Genomic DNA, 17,377 nt, shown 5'->3' on the forward strand with positions numbered 1-17,377 from the left:
CCTGTTAAATAAATTTTGCAAAAGTTATGTAAACAAATTACAGTTTCTTATAGATCTTTTAAAGGCATTGTTGTAAAATACTCCAAGATGTTTGATAAAGGTTTCCAATACTTAGTTGGACTAAGATTTTAAATAAATTATCACCCACCCAATTGAGAATTTCAGAGTGTTTCAAATGCTATGTTTAACTTATTTATTCATCCTTAAATCCAGTGTTACCATTTTTCTGTTTATTTTTTTGGAAAATGAAAATCCGGGTTTTCGGAGAAAAATATTTTTTTGAGAATCTTAGTTTTGTGTCTATCTCGTCTATTTAGGTACCGTTTTCTATGATTTTTTATGGTCATAGTACAGACAATATTTCTGACAGCTCTGTATTTCTAGAATTTGCATTTCAGCCATAGTTCTGGCAGCTCTGTACATATGTATATGTAATAAAAAGAAACACAAAAAAGGACCAACAAAACATTTTGCTTGGCAATGTCGAGGGCTCATCATCATCATCATTATCGTCATAGAGATGTTTATTGTGAATGTGCCTGTGAGTGTCTCGGTTTGTTTGCAAAAACGGAAGTCAGCCATATTGGCAGTTATTTAACATTGTTTACAAGCAGCCAAGTATGTTAATATGTGTGTATGGATGTACGTATGTATATGTAGACTTAGAATAATGTCTTCTTTGTAATTGTAATGAAACATGTAAGTCAGTATGTGGCTTGTTTTTATTTGCCATGAATATGGCGTGACGTTACTAGATGGATTATGTTGGATAATTTTTATTTTGCCTTTATTAAACCATTGAAAGATAAGCTGTTTAAAATTTCTTGACTTTTTAAAACAAACAGCAAAACAAATATTGAACAATGATAACCGAACATATGACAACCTACATCTATCAGAATCTGAACTAGAACCTGAACGAGAACGAGAACCTCAACTAGAACCTGAACTAGAACTGAACTAGAACTGAACTAGAACTGAACTAGAACTGAACTAGAACTGAACTAGAACTGAACTAGAACTGAACTAGAACTGAACTAGAACTGAACTAGAACTGAACTAGAACTGAACTAGAACTGAACTAGAACTGAACTAGAACTGAACTAGAACTGAACTAGAACTGAACTAGAACTGAACTAGAACTGAACTAGAACTGAACTAGAACTGAACTAGAACTGAACTAGAACTGAACTAGAACTGAACTAGAACTGAACTAGAACTGAACTAGAACTGAACTAGAACTGAACTAGAACTGAACTAGAACTGAACTAGAACTGAACTAGAACTGAACTAGAACTGAACTAGAACTGAACTAGAACTGAACTAGAACTGAACTAGAACTGAACTAGAACTGAACTAGAACTGAACTAGAACTGAACTAGAACTGAACTAGAACTGAACTAGAACTGAACTAGAACTGAACTAGAACTGAACTAGAACTGAACTAGAACTGAACTAGAACTGAACTAGAACTGAACTAGAACTGAACTAGAACTAGAACTGAACTAGAACTAGAACTGAACTAGAACTGAACTAGAACTGAACTAGAACTGAACTAGAACTGAACTAGAACTGAACTAGAACTGAACTAGAACTAGAACTGAACTAGAACTGAACTAGAACTGAACTAGAACTGAACTAGAACTGAACTAGAACTAGAACTGAACTAGAACTGAACTAGAACTGAACTAGAACTGAACTAGAACTGAACTAGAACTGAACTAGAACTGAACTAGAACTGAACTAGAACTGAACTAGAACTGAACTAGAACTAGAACTGAACTAGAACTGAACTAGAACTGAACTAGAACTGAACTAGAACTGAACTAGAACTGAACTAGAACTGAACTAGAACTGAACTAGAACTGAACTAGAACTGAACTAGAACTGAACTAGAACTGAACTAGAACTGAACTAGAACTGAACTAGAACTGAACTAGAACTGAACTAGAACTGAACTAGAACTGAACTAGAACTGAACTAGAACTGAACTAGAACTGAACTAGAACTGAACTAGAACTGAACTAGAACTGAACTAGAACTGAACTAGAACTGAACTAGAACTGAACTAGAACTGAACTAGAACTGAACTAGAACTGAACTAGAACTGAACTAGAACTGAACTAGAACTGAACTAGAACTGAACTAGAACTGAACTAGAACTGAACTAGAACTGAACTAGAACTGAACTAGAACTGAACTAGAACTGAACTAGAACTGAACTAGAACTGAACTAGAACTGAACTAGAACTGAACTAGAACTGAACTAGAACTGAACTAGAACTGAACTAGAACTGAACTAGAACTGAACTAGAACTGAACTAGAACTGAACTAGAACTGAACTAGAACTGAACTAGAACTGAACTAGAACTGAACTAGAACTGAACTAGAACTGAACTAGAACTGAACTAGAACTGAACTAGAACTGAACTAGAACTGAACTAGAACTGAACTAGAACTGAACTAGAACTGAACTAGAACTGAACTAGAACTGAACTAGAACTGAACTAGAACTGAACTAGAACTGAACTAGAACTGAACTAGAACTGAACTAGAACTGAACTAGAACTGAACTAGAACTGAACTAGAACTGAACTAGAACTGAACTAGAACTGAACTAGAACTGAACTAGAACTGAACTAGAACTGAACTAGAACTGAACTAGAACTGAACTAGAACTGAACTAGAACTGAACTAGAACTGAACTAGAACTGAACTAGAACTGAACTAGAACTGAACTAGAACTGAACTAGAACTGAACTAGAACTGAACTAGAACTGAACTAGAACTGAACTAGAACTGAACTAGAACTGAACTAGAACTGAACTAGAACTGAACTAGAACTGAACTAGAACTGAACTAGAACTGAACTAGAACTGAACTAGAACTGAACTAGAACTGAACTAGAACTGAACTAGAACTGAACTAGAACTAGAACTGAACTAGAACTAGAACTGAACTAGAACTGAACTAGAACTGAACTAGAACTGAACTAGAACTGAACTAGAACTGAACTAGAACTGAACTAGAACTAGAACTGAACTAGAACTGAACTAGAACTGAACTAGAACTGAACTAGAACTGAACTAGAACTAGAACTGAACTAGAACTGAACTAGAACTGAACTAGAACTGAACTAGAACTGAACTAGAACTGAACTAGAACTGAACTAGAACTGAACTAGAACTGAACTAGAACTGAACTAGAACTAGAACTGAACTAGAACTGAACTAGAACTGAACTAGAACTGAACTAGAACTGAACTAGAACTGAACTAGAACTGAACTAGAACTGAACTAGAACTGAACTAGAACTGAACTAGAACTGAACTAGAACTGAACTAGAACTGAACTAGAACTGAACTAGAACTGAACTAGAACTGAACTAGAACTGAACTAGAACTGAACTAGAACTGAACTAGAACTGAACTAGAACTGAACTAGAACTGAACTAGAACTGAACTAGAACTGAACTAGAACTGAACTAGAACTGAACTAGAACTGAACTAGAACTGAACTAGAACTGAACTAGAACTGAACTAGAACTGAACTAGAACTGAACTAGAACTGAACTAGAACTGAACTAGAACTGAACTAGAACTGAACTAGAACTGAACTAGAACTGAACTAGAACTGAACTAGAACTGAACTAGAACTGAACTAGAACTGAACTAGAACTGAACTAGAACTGAACTAGAACTGAACTAGAACTGAACTAGAACTGAACTAGAACTGAACTAGAACTGAACTAGAACTGAACTAGAACTGAACTAGAACTGAACTAGAACTGAACTAGAACTGAACTAGAACTGAACTAGAACTGAACTAGAACTGAACTAGAACTGAACTAGAACTGAACTAGAACTGAACTAGAACTGAACTAGAACTGAACTAGAACTGAACTAGAACTGAACTAGAACTGAACTAGAACTGAACTAGAACTGAACTAGAACTGAACTAGAACTGAACTAGAACTGAACTAGAACTGAACTAGAACTGAACTAGAACTGAACTAGAACTGAACTAGAACTGAACTAGAACTGAACTAGAACTGAACTAGAACTGAACTAGAACTGAACTAGAACTGAACTAGAACTGAACTAGAACTGAACTAGAACTGAACTAGAACTGAACTAGAACCTGAACTAGAACCTGAACTAGAACTGAACTAGAACTGAACTAGAACCTGAACTAGAACCTGAACCAGAACTGAACTAGAACTGAACTAGAACTGAACTAGAACCTGAACTAGAACTGAACTAGAACCTGAACTAGAACCTGAACAAGAACCTGAACTAGAACCTGAACTAGAACTAGAACTGGAACTAAACTAGAACCGAATTCAATATTTAATATATCAAATGGTTCATTTATTTTTTGATTGTTACAAAGCCCACCACAAACACATTTTACAGATTCCTCTCATGTAGGGCATTAAAAATAAATAAAAAAAAGAAAGCAAAAACCATGATCGATGTTCTTTTTTAAGGGTGTAATGATGCAATTTATTGATTAAATTTGTTCTTTATGTTAAAGTACTTGTTCATTATAAAAATAAGTATAATTTGTTAGGAATACTATTTAAATACATATCAACATATTAACTAATGTAAAAAAATATATAAGTACTAGCTGACCCGGTGCGCTTCGCCACCCCAATTAGAAGAAAGAAATAGTAAATAGTCAAGTCTCACTTTGTGAATCTAATTGAAAATGTCTAATTTCATATTTCTGGGTCCATTATTATAGAAAATGCAAAATGTGTTCCTAATTTTAAATTTTTAGGTTTATTATTATAAAATATTCAAAAAGTACCATTGCAATAAGGAAATAGTACCATTGATTATCACTTTTAAATTCGCATTCACTAAACCATAACCCGTCAAGTTTGAATTTTAGATTTGTATATCATATCCTATATTATCAACTAATTTTGTTTCTATAATACTTAAGATTTAATAAATTATCACAAAACCGAAACCGATCGGTTTTTAATTTTTTAAATCCGAAACCGCGGTTTTGAAATTCTTCGATTTTTTGGAAAATCTAGGTCCATTATTATAGGAAATTCAAAAAAGTACCATTAGAATATAGAAAAAGTACCAAAAATCCCCCACTTGTGGTTTCCCACTCACTCGGGTCCATATAAGCTTAATTTCATGGCTTTAGGTTCATTGGTGAAGAAATTACAAAAAGTACCATTCCAATAAAGAAATAGCATCAAAAAGTCTCCCCTAGAATTCTAACTCACTTAGGACCATGTATGCTTAATTTCATGTTTTTAAGTCCATTGCTATAGAAAATAAAAAAAAAAGTACCATTAGAATAAACAAAAGGTACCATGAGGTATCCGCTTGAATTTTCAATCACTTAGGACCATATACGCTTAATTTCATATTTCTAGGTCCATTATATTATAGAAAATTCAAAAAGTACCATTAGAATATAGAAAAAGTACCAAAAAGCACCCACTTGTAGTTGCCCACCCACTCGGGTCCGTATAACCGTTATTTAGGCCCTAATTTTGTAAATTACGTCACCAAAGTGATGTTTATGTGCAAAGCAAAAACAACATTTCACACATTTTAAAAATTTGTTTTTGTTTTGTGTACACAATTTTCAAATTATGAAAGGCAAATCAACGCTTGAATTTTTGTGCGTTTGTTTGGTTCACAATTTGTACATAAAACAAAAACAAATTTTTGAAATGTGTGAATTTTTGTTTTTGCTTTGCACATAAATATCACTTTGGTGACGTATTTTACAAAATTAGGGCCTTAATGTTTCTAGGTTCATTGGTGAAGAAATTACAAAAAGTACCATTTGAATAAAGAATAAGTACCAAAAAGCCTCCCCCTAGACTTCTCACTCACTTACGACCATATATGTTTAATTTCGTGTTTCTAAGTCCATTGTTATTGAAAATTCAAAAAAGTACCATTATAATATAGAAAAAGTACTAAAAAGTATACACTTGTGGTTTTCCAGTCACTCAAGTTCATATAAGCTTTATTTCATGATTCTAGGTTCATTGGTGAAGAAATTACAAAAAGTACCATTCGAATAAAGAAAAAGTACCAAAAAGTCGCCCCCTAGAATTCTAACTCACTTAGGACCATGTATGCTTAATTTCATGTTTTAAAGTCCATTGCTATAGAAAAAGCCCACACTTGTGGTTTTCCACTCACTCGGTTCCATATAAGCTTTATTTCATGTTTCTAGGTTCATTGGTGAAGAAATTACAAAAAGTACCAATCGAATAAAGAAAAAGTACCAAAAAGTTTCCCCCTAGAATTATCTCTTACTTAGGACCATATATGCTTAATTTCATGTTTCTAAGTCCATAGTTATAGAAAATTCAAAAAGTACCATTAGAATAAAGAAAAAGTACCAAAAAGTCTCCCCCTAGAATTCTCACACACTTATGACCATATATGCTTAATTTCATGTTTCTAAGTCCATAGTTATAGAAAATTTAAAAAAGTACCATTAGAATATAGAAAAAGTACCAAAAAACCCACACTTGTGGTTTCCCACTCACTCGGTTTATATATAAGCTTTATTTCATGTTTCTAGGTTCATTGGTGAAGAAATTACAAAAAGTACCATTCCAATAAAGAAAAAGTACCAAAAAGTCTCCCCCTAGAATTCTCACTCACTTATGACCATATATGTTTAATTTCATGTTTCTAAGTCCATTATTATAGAAATTTCAAAAAAGTACCATTAGAAGAACAAAAAAGTACCTATAGTACAGTTCACACATTTTGGTACCTAAATATTATCCCCTATTCCTAACACTAACTTCACTCAAATACATATCAGCTAACTTTAATGTCGATAACTGAAATAATTTAAAATGTTAAAAAAGTACCATTAGGAGAAAAGTACCAATTTCCCTTTTCTTACTTGAACACCCCTCAAGTTTGAAATTTAAAAATATTCCATTTTGCCAAAATTGTTTATGCTACAGGCATGTATCAAAATATTAAAATCTGTGTTAATGTGCCCAAGAATAAATATGTTTTAAAAAAAGTACCAAACTGTTTACCCGGATTTGGCCCAATATACACCTTGGCACTCGAGTTCCAAATAACACCCTGTTAGTTAATTTTTGTATGAATCCAGGAACCAACGTTAAAAAAATTATCAAAATTGGCTTAATAATTTCAAATATAATGTATTTTCCCGATTTTATTCCCTTTTTGGTACCTTTTTTATCCCCATTGAGGTGGTACAATTTCATTCAAATAAATTTCTGTAACGTGGTGGGAGCTCATAATAAAATATTCGTATGTCTATGTCAAATTATAGAAAAACATATTTTATGAAAAAGTACCAAAAATTAACACAATTTTTATCCCTTAAAGGTTCGAATTTCCAAAAAGTACCAAACTTATATTTTTTATTTTTTGTTAATTAAAGAATACGATTTAAAATTTGTTTCTATGTTTATTGGTTTAAAAGATACATAGGGTGCAAAAAAAGTACCAAAATACAGTTTTTACCCGTTTTCTCCCCTAAAAGTTTCGAATTTCCAAAAAGTACGAAACACCTGTCAGATTATTTTTTAAATGGAGTAACATGCTATTTTAAGTTTTTTTGTATCTTTATTAGTTTTGAAGATATAAGGTTACCGAATTTACCCGTTTTTACCCTTTTTTACCCCCTAAACGTTCGAATTTCCAAAAATCCCTTCTTATCGGATCGTTTTGGGGAGGGAGGAACCCACAGTTAAAATTTCGTGATTCTAGCTTCAGCCGTTTGGGCTGTGCGATGATGAATCAGTCAGTCAGTCAGTCAGTAACGTTACTCTTTTATATATATAGATGTATATTAGGACTGCTCAAAATTAAAATATGAATATGAACCTGGATTTGTTCTAAGATATTATTTATATAGACACTTCTACTAAAAAATAATAAATATGAAGCTTTTTTTTTAAATAACTTGAACTAATCCTTATAACAAACGTGACATAAAAATATGTCGCATGCTAAATTATACTATAGGATGTAAAAAAACATGGCAACTATCGATTGAAACCCAAATTCTTCTACTAGTCCACTACTTTGTTTAAAAAAAATTATCTTTACAAAATTATGCTACAATTGGCAGATGTGTAACAAATTTGCCTTTTCCTATATGCAGCAAAAAACCGAGTTTTTGCCTATTTTTATCTATGTCTGGAGTACCAAGTCATTGACATAGATAATAAGACCTTTCTAACAACGCACAGTGGCACATGCAGAAGAAGTGAGGTTGCAAAAATCAAAAATTTCATGTGCTCCTAAAAAGTATTGAATAAACGTATAATTTTTTGTGACAAAAAAGTGTTGTCCACCAAAAATTGTTTTTCCACTAACATCCTCTAAAATATTTTTCGAAAGTTTATTTTCTTCTTCCGATGCTATCATGAATATTTAGAATTTTTGTTTCAACATTTTTAATTTCGAAATAAAAAAATGTAATAAATTGTCTCAAATAAAACTAAAAATATTTAGTTTAAGAATCCACATGATTTAGAGATTATTTGAAGAGTTTTCGAATTTTCGAACTTAAATTCGAATTTACGAATATATTATTGCATTGGTTTATGTATGATCTAGATACTATTTTAACAGTTTTAACCATTTTTATACCCTTCACCTTCGTGAGAAGGGTATATATAAGTTTGTCATTCCGTTTGTAATTTCTACATTTTTCATTTCCGACCCTATGAAGTATTCTGGATCCTTATAGATAGCGGATTCGATTAAGCCATGTCCGTCTGTGTGTCTGTTGAAATCAATTTTCTGAAGACCTCTGATATCTTCGGGATCCAAATCATCAATAATTCTGTCAGACAGGCTTTCGAGAAGTTTGCTATTTAAAATCAGCAAAATCGGTTCACAAATGGCTGAGATATGAGTAAAAAACCAGGACAACCTCGATTTTTGACCTACATATGTATATCTGGATTACTAAGTCATTAATATAGACAATAGGATACCTAATGATAGATATTTCAAAGATCTTTGCAACGACGTATATAAGACCATAGTAAGTTGGACCTACAATGGGTCAAAATCGGATAAAAATATATTTTAACCCGAATTTTTATTTCAACAAACAAAATTTTAAAAAAAAAAAAAAATTTAAATTTAAAAAAACAAAAATTTAAATTTTAAAAAAATTTTAAAATTTAAAAATTTAAAAAAAAAATAATTTGAAATTTTTTTTTTCCAAAAAAACTGAAAAAAAAATTTTGTTCACTTAAAAATATTTAAATTTTATATTTTGAAGTATAATTTGGTGAAGGGTATATAAGATTCGGCACAGCCGAATATAGTTCTCTTACTTGTTATATTTTAACTTGGTATTTTCTAATACGATTTCGAATGCCAAATTTCAGCCTATTCGGGCTACGAGAACTGGTTAAAAAATTCAGTTACAAATTTAGACCTAATCAAACATCCATATAAACAAACAAATAGAGCATGTTAAATAAAGTTAACGGAAACTCTGCTGTCAAACACCTAACTCAGTTGTCAAAAACCTAAGTGATGAGAATGTATTAGTAAAGTATGTGAAAACAAAAGCAATATTTGTATGTGTGATTATTTGACCTTTGACCTTCATGATTTAAGGGTTAACGTACCTGGACTATAATATTCTGAATAGGTTTTACTTAAAATTCATAACAGTAAGGAAATTCGATTCATTTGCGAAATATGACCAAAAAATTAGTTTTTCTCGAAAATCGCAAAATTTAAATCGTTGGCAGGATAAAACTATAGGAGATATTGTCATACGTTTTTCATATTTTATTCCCTATTATGTTCACAATAAATCCCAAAGTGATGATCAAAAAATTCTGAAATTTGTTTAACAAAATTTTTAAAAATTTGAAATTGGAGTTTTCAAACTGCGGTTAAAAAAATTATTTTTTTTTGTTCATAACTGCGAATAGGTTAACGGTTTCCTGCTAAGACAAAAACTCATATACAAGTAAATATGGATATGTTTTAAGTTAAAATGAGTACTACGTTATAATGCCATAGAAAATAGGTCATCATAATTTTTAAGCACAAAATTGTTTCCACCAATTTTTTTAACTATAATTTTTTTTCCTTAAAAAATTTTGTTCAACAAACATTTTACCTCTAAAACATTTTTCGAAAGTTTATTTTCTTCTTTTTAGAGATTTTTGATACTACATTGAAAATACTTTAAAATTCGTGAACATTTGAATTTTTTTTTCTAAATTTTTTGGTCGAAATTGGAAATGTAAAATTGCCTTAAAATATTTTTTTAAGAATCTTCATAATTTCGAGATTATTGGAAGAGCTTTCGAATTTTCGAACATAAATTCGAATATTATATTTCATTGTCATCCGATTGGTTTATGATCTAGAAATTATTTTGGCAGTTTTAAAAATTGTTAGAACTTAACTTCGAATTTTCGAAATTCGGTTGATTAGATGTATGGATGAATTACAATGAATTCAGCCTATTCGGGCTAAAATTCAGTTACAATTGTTTTTTGTTAATAATGAAAAATAATATTAAATTACTAGCTGATCCGGCAAACGTTGTTCTGACAAACAAATTTCTAGTGAATATTTTGGTTGTTAAAGTGAATTTGGTATTATAGGTATGTTTGATGCCAAATGAAGAGAAAATACAAACAAAATTTCATAAAAATAGGTAAATATTGATATTTGGATATTGCTCATACAAAATACTAAATCTCGGCTAAAAAACGGGTGGGTGAGGGTCGGTTGATGAAAATTTGGGGTTATAGGTATTTTTTACTGTCAAATAAATAAAATGCTTTTGGCCAAAAAATTGTAAAAATAAATATGAAATATACTTTACGACCTATTCCCATACCTGCCAAACATACATATAAAATTTCAAAAAAAAATCGGTTGAGCCGTTTCGGAGGAGTTCAAACACTAACATTGTGACACGAAATTTTTATATATTAGAAGATGTACATATCGAGCCCTTAGCGCCAAATTATCGTAAGCGACATTTTTAAAATGTTTGTTTTATTGCAGAAATTAAAATTTTATGGACCGACTGATGTTTTAGCGTTCTCAGAATATCAAAATTGTTAATAACATCAAAAATATAGGGGGTAAGATTTTATCGTAGGTCAATGTTTATATTTCACAGTGGTATAGAAAAAAAGAGGGAAATAAATCTGTAACTTTTAAATGTTTAGATTAGTTTGAATGAAATTTCACATGCGCAAAGTAGAAGTGTTGTCGAGTTTATGTTTTGAACGTGGAGCTCATGGGCCCACCAGGGGCATGACCAATGGCCCTCAAAGTAGGACACCTCGGGTATGTTACATTTTTAAAACGATATTATTTCTTGGTTTGAGTTCCGATTTCAAAAAAATTATACATATAGAATCTTCTCAACGAGCACTACAATTATCTATTATAGCTTAGGAGATATTCGCATTTGAAAATTAAATTTTCAACATTTTTACCCACCCTACACCAGTTTTTTGATAACAGCGTATCGAAATATTTCCCGATTTTCTCCAGTTTTCCTTTATTGGACTAAGAACACATGTATGTGTCAAATGGAAAAAGAATTGTTTAAAAGTAATGACTAAGTCCAAAGTTATATGCATATGAATTTAAAAAATTTTAAAAAGGCGATTTTTCGCTAATTTTTTAGGAAAAAAGAACTTTTTTTCTTTTTGAGTTATCACAAAGAATTTCTTAGAGGATGTATAAGGAATTTCTACTTTCTGAAAGCTAAGTTCTCATAAAATATTTTAAAGGAAAACTAATTTCAAAACTGTTGTTACCGAGGGGACCAGGTTCTTTCAAAAAACTCCTATTTTTTATGTAAAATAAAGTTTTAGGGCAAAAATTCTCAAATCGCGTATCCGATATCAAAATATAGTAAGCGATTATAGGTGGCGCAATATGTTTCTAATTATTTTGTAAATTGTCCCGATAACCCCGACCCTGGTATGGATATTATAGCCAAAAAAACTAAAAATTTTAATTTTTTGAATTTTTCGACACTTTTTTGGCAATTGCGGGATTGCTGATAATAAATTTCAAAATTCGTTTTTATTTTTACATTTTAAATAGAAAAATCTACATAACTGTGAAATTTCATTAAAAACTATTTATAAATAAAAATTTAATTACAATTCGAACAATTTTTATCTATGCAAAAATTCAATAAAAAACATTTTTTGTCATATTTTTCTATAAAGTATTCCATGCAATTTTTAATTGTCAAAAGTTATAAATGTTTTTGAAAAATAGATAAATAGCTTGAACGAAATTATATTATATCGCATCATAACATTTTTAATTCTACGTATAAATTTCAAAATAATCAAAAAAACCTTCTCCTGTAAAATTTGTGTTTTGTCGCTTACGATAATTTGGCGCTAAGGGCTCGATATATTTATTTACATGTTTTTAACTTTTAGTTTATTGTACTCTTATTAATTTCCAATTTAAAAATAACAGTTTTTATAACCATTCTGTTGCAATGTTGCCATTTAGAGATTTCATTTAACCGGAAATAATAAACAAACCGCTATAAGTTGCCAACCCTAACTGTTAAACTAAACACAGTTAAATATTAACATTCACTTAACAGTAATTTAAACTAACAGCTGTTAGTTTATGCATTAAACACATTGAAGACAGCAGGCTTCCGACTTCAATCTGTCAAAAATAGAATACACACGTTTATATGAAGACGATTCTTTTGACGACAGCACAACTTCACGACGACACGACTTCGTTTGCTGCTGCTGCCCAATTAGGCTAATTTCTATTTTTGTCAACTTCAAAACAGAAATAGTGTTGCTAATATAATAAAAAATGTAAATCAAATTAGTGCTTAAAAAAATATATTTTTTTTTACTTAATTAAGAGAAGTTTCTGATAACCATATTGAAATGAATTAATAACAGGTACATAAATTATTACCACATATATATATTTACTCAAAATAATTGTTTAACGTTTAATTACTTTGGAATTTTGTACGGTTATTTTTTATTAAAATAAAAAATTAAAGTGACATCACTGAATTATAAATCAGCTGTTTACTTTGAAGCTGTCGTCTTTAAAAGAATTCACCGGCTGCCGCACGGCTGCAACTTCAGCCAGCAGCATTTGTGTTCGTGAAGTCGTGAAGCCTGCTGTCTTCAATGTGTTTAATGCATTAGTTCACCATGTTTCAATTTCATATCACTACTTTAAATGTGTATGTTTCATTTGCCAAAATGTTCTGTTGATAACATCATCCTCATCTTAATCATCACCAAAAGGGAATGAAACGAAACGAACCAACGAACCAACCAACCAACCAGCCATCCAACAAGCAAAGCATGCAAGCAAGACTAGTGATTGAAGAGGGTTCAGTTGCTAAAGTCGTGCTGGGTGTTGTTGTTGTTATTAATGTTTTAATACAACCATCATTATTAGATATTTATTTACTCTGGCATTATTTTGAGTGTAATTCAAGCCAGTCAGAATTCAAACGACTGTAAAACGAAACAGACGCGTCGCGCATTAATATATTTATTTTTCTAACGCCACAAAGAAAAAAAATTAAAAAAAAAATTGTGTGTTGTTGATTTAGTGAAAGAAAATAAACTTAGAGAAAAGTTAAAAAATAAAAAAAAACAATTGTCAATTGTTAATTAATGCTGATAAAATAAAGATTTTTTTTAGAAAATACTTTAATAAAAAGGTATAAAAATTTCTTATAACAAAAAATAAAAAGAAACAATTCACAATTGTTTTTACCGTTAGTTGAGAGTGTAAAAGTTTGTTGGCGAGTGAGTGAGTGTGTGTGCATGTGTATCACAATTCCTGTGTGTTCCCTGAGTTAAGGATTTTGCTTTCTTGTGGCTCTCCTTGCTCTTCCTCTTGCTTACAATAAACAACAACAACAATAAATAATAAAAAGTGCAGTGAACGAACACCTATAACAGCTTTTATTTATTTTTCTCCCTACCACCATCATTACCACCCATTCATTCATTCATCCATCATTATCACAAACCCCCCCTTCTTAAGTTTAGCATTGAAAACTTTGTTGTTGTTGCTGCTGTTTTTTTTAGTTGTTTATTTCTCATAATAAAAAGGGTTCAAGAGAAAGAGAAAAAAGTTCAAAAAACAACAACAAATACAACAAGAAAATAAATATTCCGTACTTTAATGCTCAGTTATGTGGAAAATTGCAGTGTAATTTAAACTGTGCTGCTGCTATTGATGTTTCTCTGTTTGTTTATTATTTTTTCGGGTTTTTGTTTTCATTAAAAATTTAATTGTTTGCAATTTGAAGTGTTTTATTTAATAAACAAATATTAAGTTTACTATTTCATTTTTATATTGAAAAAAATAATAATTTCTTAATTTTTTCCTACAATTTTAGTTAAAAAATTTATAAAATTTAATATAAAAAAAACCAAGCAAAAAGTTTGCAGTAAAACCAAAATTAAATCAAATTCAGCTATCAAGGATTTCGAATTGACCAATGTAAGTATATTTTTTGGTATTTTTAATTAGATTTTGTAATAAATATAAAAGTTGTATAAATGATTTCCGCAACAAAATTTTTCTAAAATTTTGATATTTATTTTGGAATCATATATAGATTGTAATTATTACCAGGTTTCTTGCTCTGGCAATAAAAAATATTCAAGTCCTTAATCATTCCCCTGCACAAATTATCTAACGAAACAGTATTTTTACTTTCTAAGATCTATAAATGGCGAATAAGACAATATTTTGTATGAAAATGTTTAAGTTTTTATAAATTCGCCTGACTAGTACAATGATTCAGACTTTTTCAATACGAAAAGTTGTAAAAAATTTTAACTGTTTTGTGAAATTGTCTATTTTTGCTGGATCCTTAAATTTTATTTAAGAAATGTTCAAGTTTTTACAAATTTCCCTCAAAGGTTCGAAAGATTTATTTTAGCTGATTCAAAAAAACACAACTTTTCACTTTCCAAGGTTCAAAAAAATTAATTTAGCTGCTTCAAAACAACTCGACTTTTGTCAATAGTTTGACTTTTAAAGGCAATTTTTTTAACTGTTGCTTACTTCCAATAAAATCATTCTAGAATATGCTGAAAATTTTACCAAATTCGAATAACTAGCTGGCCGGGTCAAAGGTCAAAATGATGATTTTTTACATTGTTTATTGAAAATATAGAAAGATCTTGTTCTTTTTTAAGGTTTTTGATAAAATTAGAGCTAAATCGTGTTTTGTTAACACAAAGCCACCAAAAATTTTTGTGAAAAATTGTTTTTTCGAATATTTTTCAAAATAAAAAAAAATTAAAATTTTTTGCACCAAAAAGGTTCAAAGGTTCGAAAGAATTAATTTAGCTGATTCAAAAAAACTCAACTTTTTACAGCGGCTCACTTTCCAAGGTTCGAAAAAATTAATTTAGCTGCTTGAAAACAACTCAACTTTTGTCAATAGTCTGACTTTTAAAGGCAATTTTTTTAACTGTTGCTTACTTCCAATAAAATCATTCTAGAATATGCTGAAAATTTTACCAAATTCGAATAACTAGCTGGCCGGGTCAAAGGTCAAAATTATGATTTTTACATTGTTTATTGAAACTAAAGAAATATTTTGTTCTTTTTTAAGGTTTTTGATAAAATTAGAGCTAAATCGTGTTTTGTTAACACAATGACACAAAAAATATTTGTGAAAAATTGATTTTTTCAATATTTTTCAAAATAAAAAAAAAAATCAAATTTTTATTTAAATTTTGTTCATATTAAAAATTATTGCACCAAAAATTAGTTTGCTCTATTTTTTCTTAATTTACCTTACGATTGTTAACACAAAGCCACAAAAAAACAAGTAAGAAAGTATGGTCGGTCAAGCCCGACCATATAATACCCTACACTAAGTAAAAGAGTAAAAACATTTTTCTTTTAAAATTTCAATAATTTGTATTTTTGAGTGATTTTCGGAAGTGGTCCTTATATGGGGGCTATGACCAATTATGGACCGATCACCATGAAATTAGGTCGTGTGATTTATGTCTATATGAAAGTTATTTATGTTGAATTTTGTGTGTATACCAACATTTTTAAAAGATTTATGCACGTTAAAGTGATTTTCGGAAGCGGGTCTATATGGGAGCTATGACTAATTATGGACCGATCGTAACGAAATTTGGTGACATGAATTTTGTATATATAAAACTTATTTGGAGCCAAATTTGTGGAGATACATTTATAAATTAAACATTTATGACCGATAAAGTCCAATTTCGGAAGGACATTTGTATGGGGGCTAGGTGAAATAATGGACCGATTTCAGGCAGTTTCAAAAGGCTTGGTCCTTGGGCCGAAAAAATAATATGTACCAAATTTGATCGAAATATCTTCAAAATTGCGACCTGTACTCTGCGCACAAGGTTTACATGGACAGCCAGCCAACCAGACGGACGGACGGACATCGTTTAATCGACTCCGAAAGTGATTCTAAGTCGATCGGTATACTTTAAGCCAACCAGACGGACGGACGGACATCGTTTAATCGACTCCGAAAGTGATTCTAAGTCGATCGGTATACTTTAAGGTGGGTGTTAGACTAATATTTTTGGGCGTTACAAACATCTGCACAAACGCATAATACCCTCCCCACTATGGTGGTGCAGGGTATAAATATATTTTTTTTCCAATATTTTTCAAAATTGAAAAAAAAAATATTTTAATTTTTTTCACATTGACACATTTGACATATTCATCTCCATGATTCTATCGTTTTAATATTAGGCCATTTTCTAAATTAAATTTAATCTCTTAAACATTCCATTAATGAATTCATCATTAATTAATTCTTAGACATGTATTTCAAATGTATTGAGTTCATTGCTTTGAGAATTCATTCTTTATAGAATTAATTCCTTGTTAAATCTTTCAAATTATCTTGAATTCAAATCCATTACAAAATAGCATTTATAAAAATCTTAAGTATAAAAAATCTTAAGTCGATATTTTTCAAAAAATTAAGAATCGTTTTAAAAGATTAAATGATAACTCAGAGAACAAAATGGAATTTTGTATGATTGCCAATCTTAATTTTTTTCAATCTTTCAAAAACTCCTAATTTTAAAAATTTATTTAAACAAAATTTAAATAATCAAAGTTTACTCTTCATAGCCTTATAAATAATTACTAACCCCCGTTAACACGAAGCCTGGTTATGCCTTAACTAATAGTTATACTGTCGGTTAAAATTATTTTTGTATGAAAACTGTCAGTATAACTATTAGTTAAAACATAACCAGACTTCGTGTTACTGTTGGTAAGAGAATACTTTTGAGAAAGAATTGATTAAATTCCGTTCATAATTTAGCAAA

The 17,377-nt window shown here is 30.3% G+C and overlaps 1 protein-coding gene across 1 annotated transcript in view; it reads left to right on the forward strand.

Annotated features, from left to right (window-relative positions):
• Positions 1-13,715: 13,715 nt before the first annotated feature.
• uzip (unzipped) overlaps positions 13,716-17,377 on the forward strand; it is an 89,544-nt gene continuing 85,882 nt past the window's right edge. Inside the window, exons 1-2 of the mRNA XM_065512170.1 lie at positions 13,716-13,731; positions 14,419-14,522. The gene's annotated coding sequence lies outside the window, so the exon portion shown is untranslated. The remainder of the gene's footprint in view (positions 13,732-14,418; positions 14,523-17,377) is intronic.

Source organism: Calliphora vicina, chromosome 5 (assembly GCF_958450345.1).
Source record: "Calliphora vicina chromosome 5, idCalVici1.1, whole genome shotgun sequence".
Classification (NCBI taxonomy): domain Eukaryota; kingdom Metazoa; phylum Arthropoda; class Insecta; order Diptera; family Calliphoridae; genus Calliphora; species Calliphora vicina.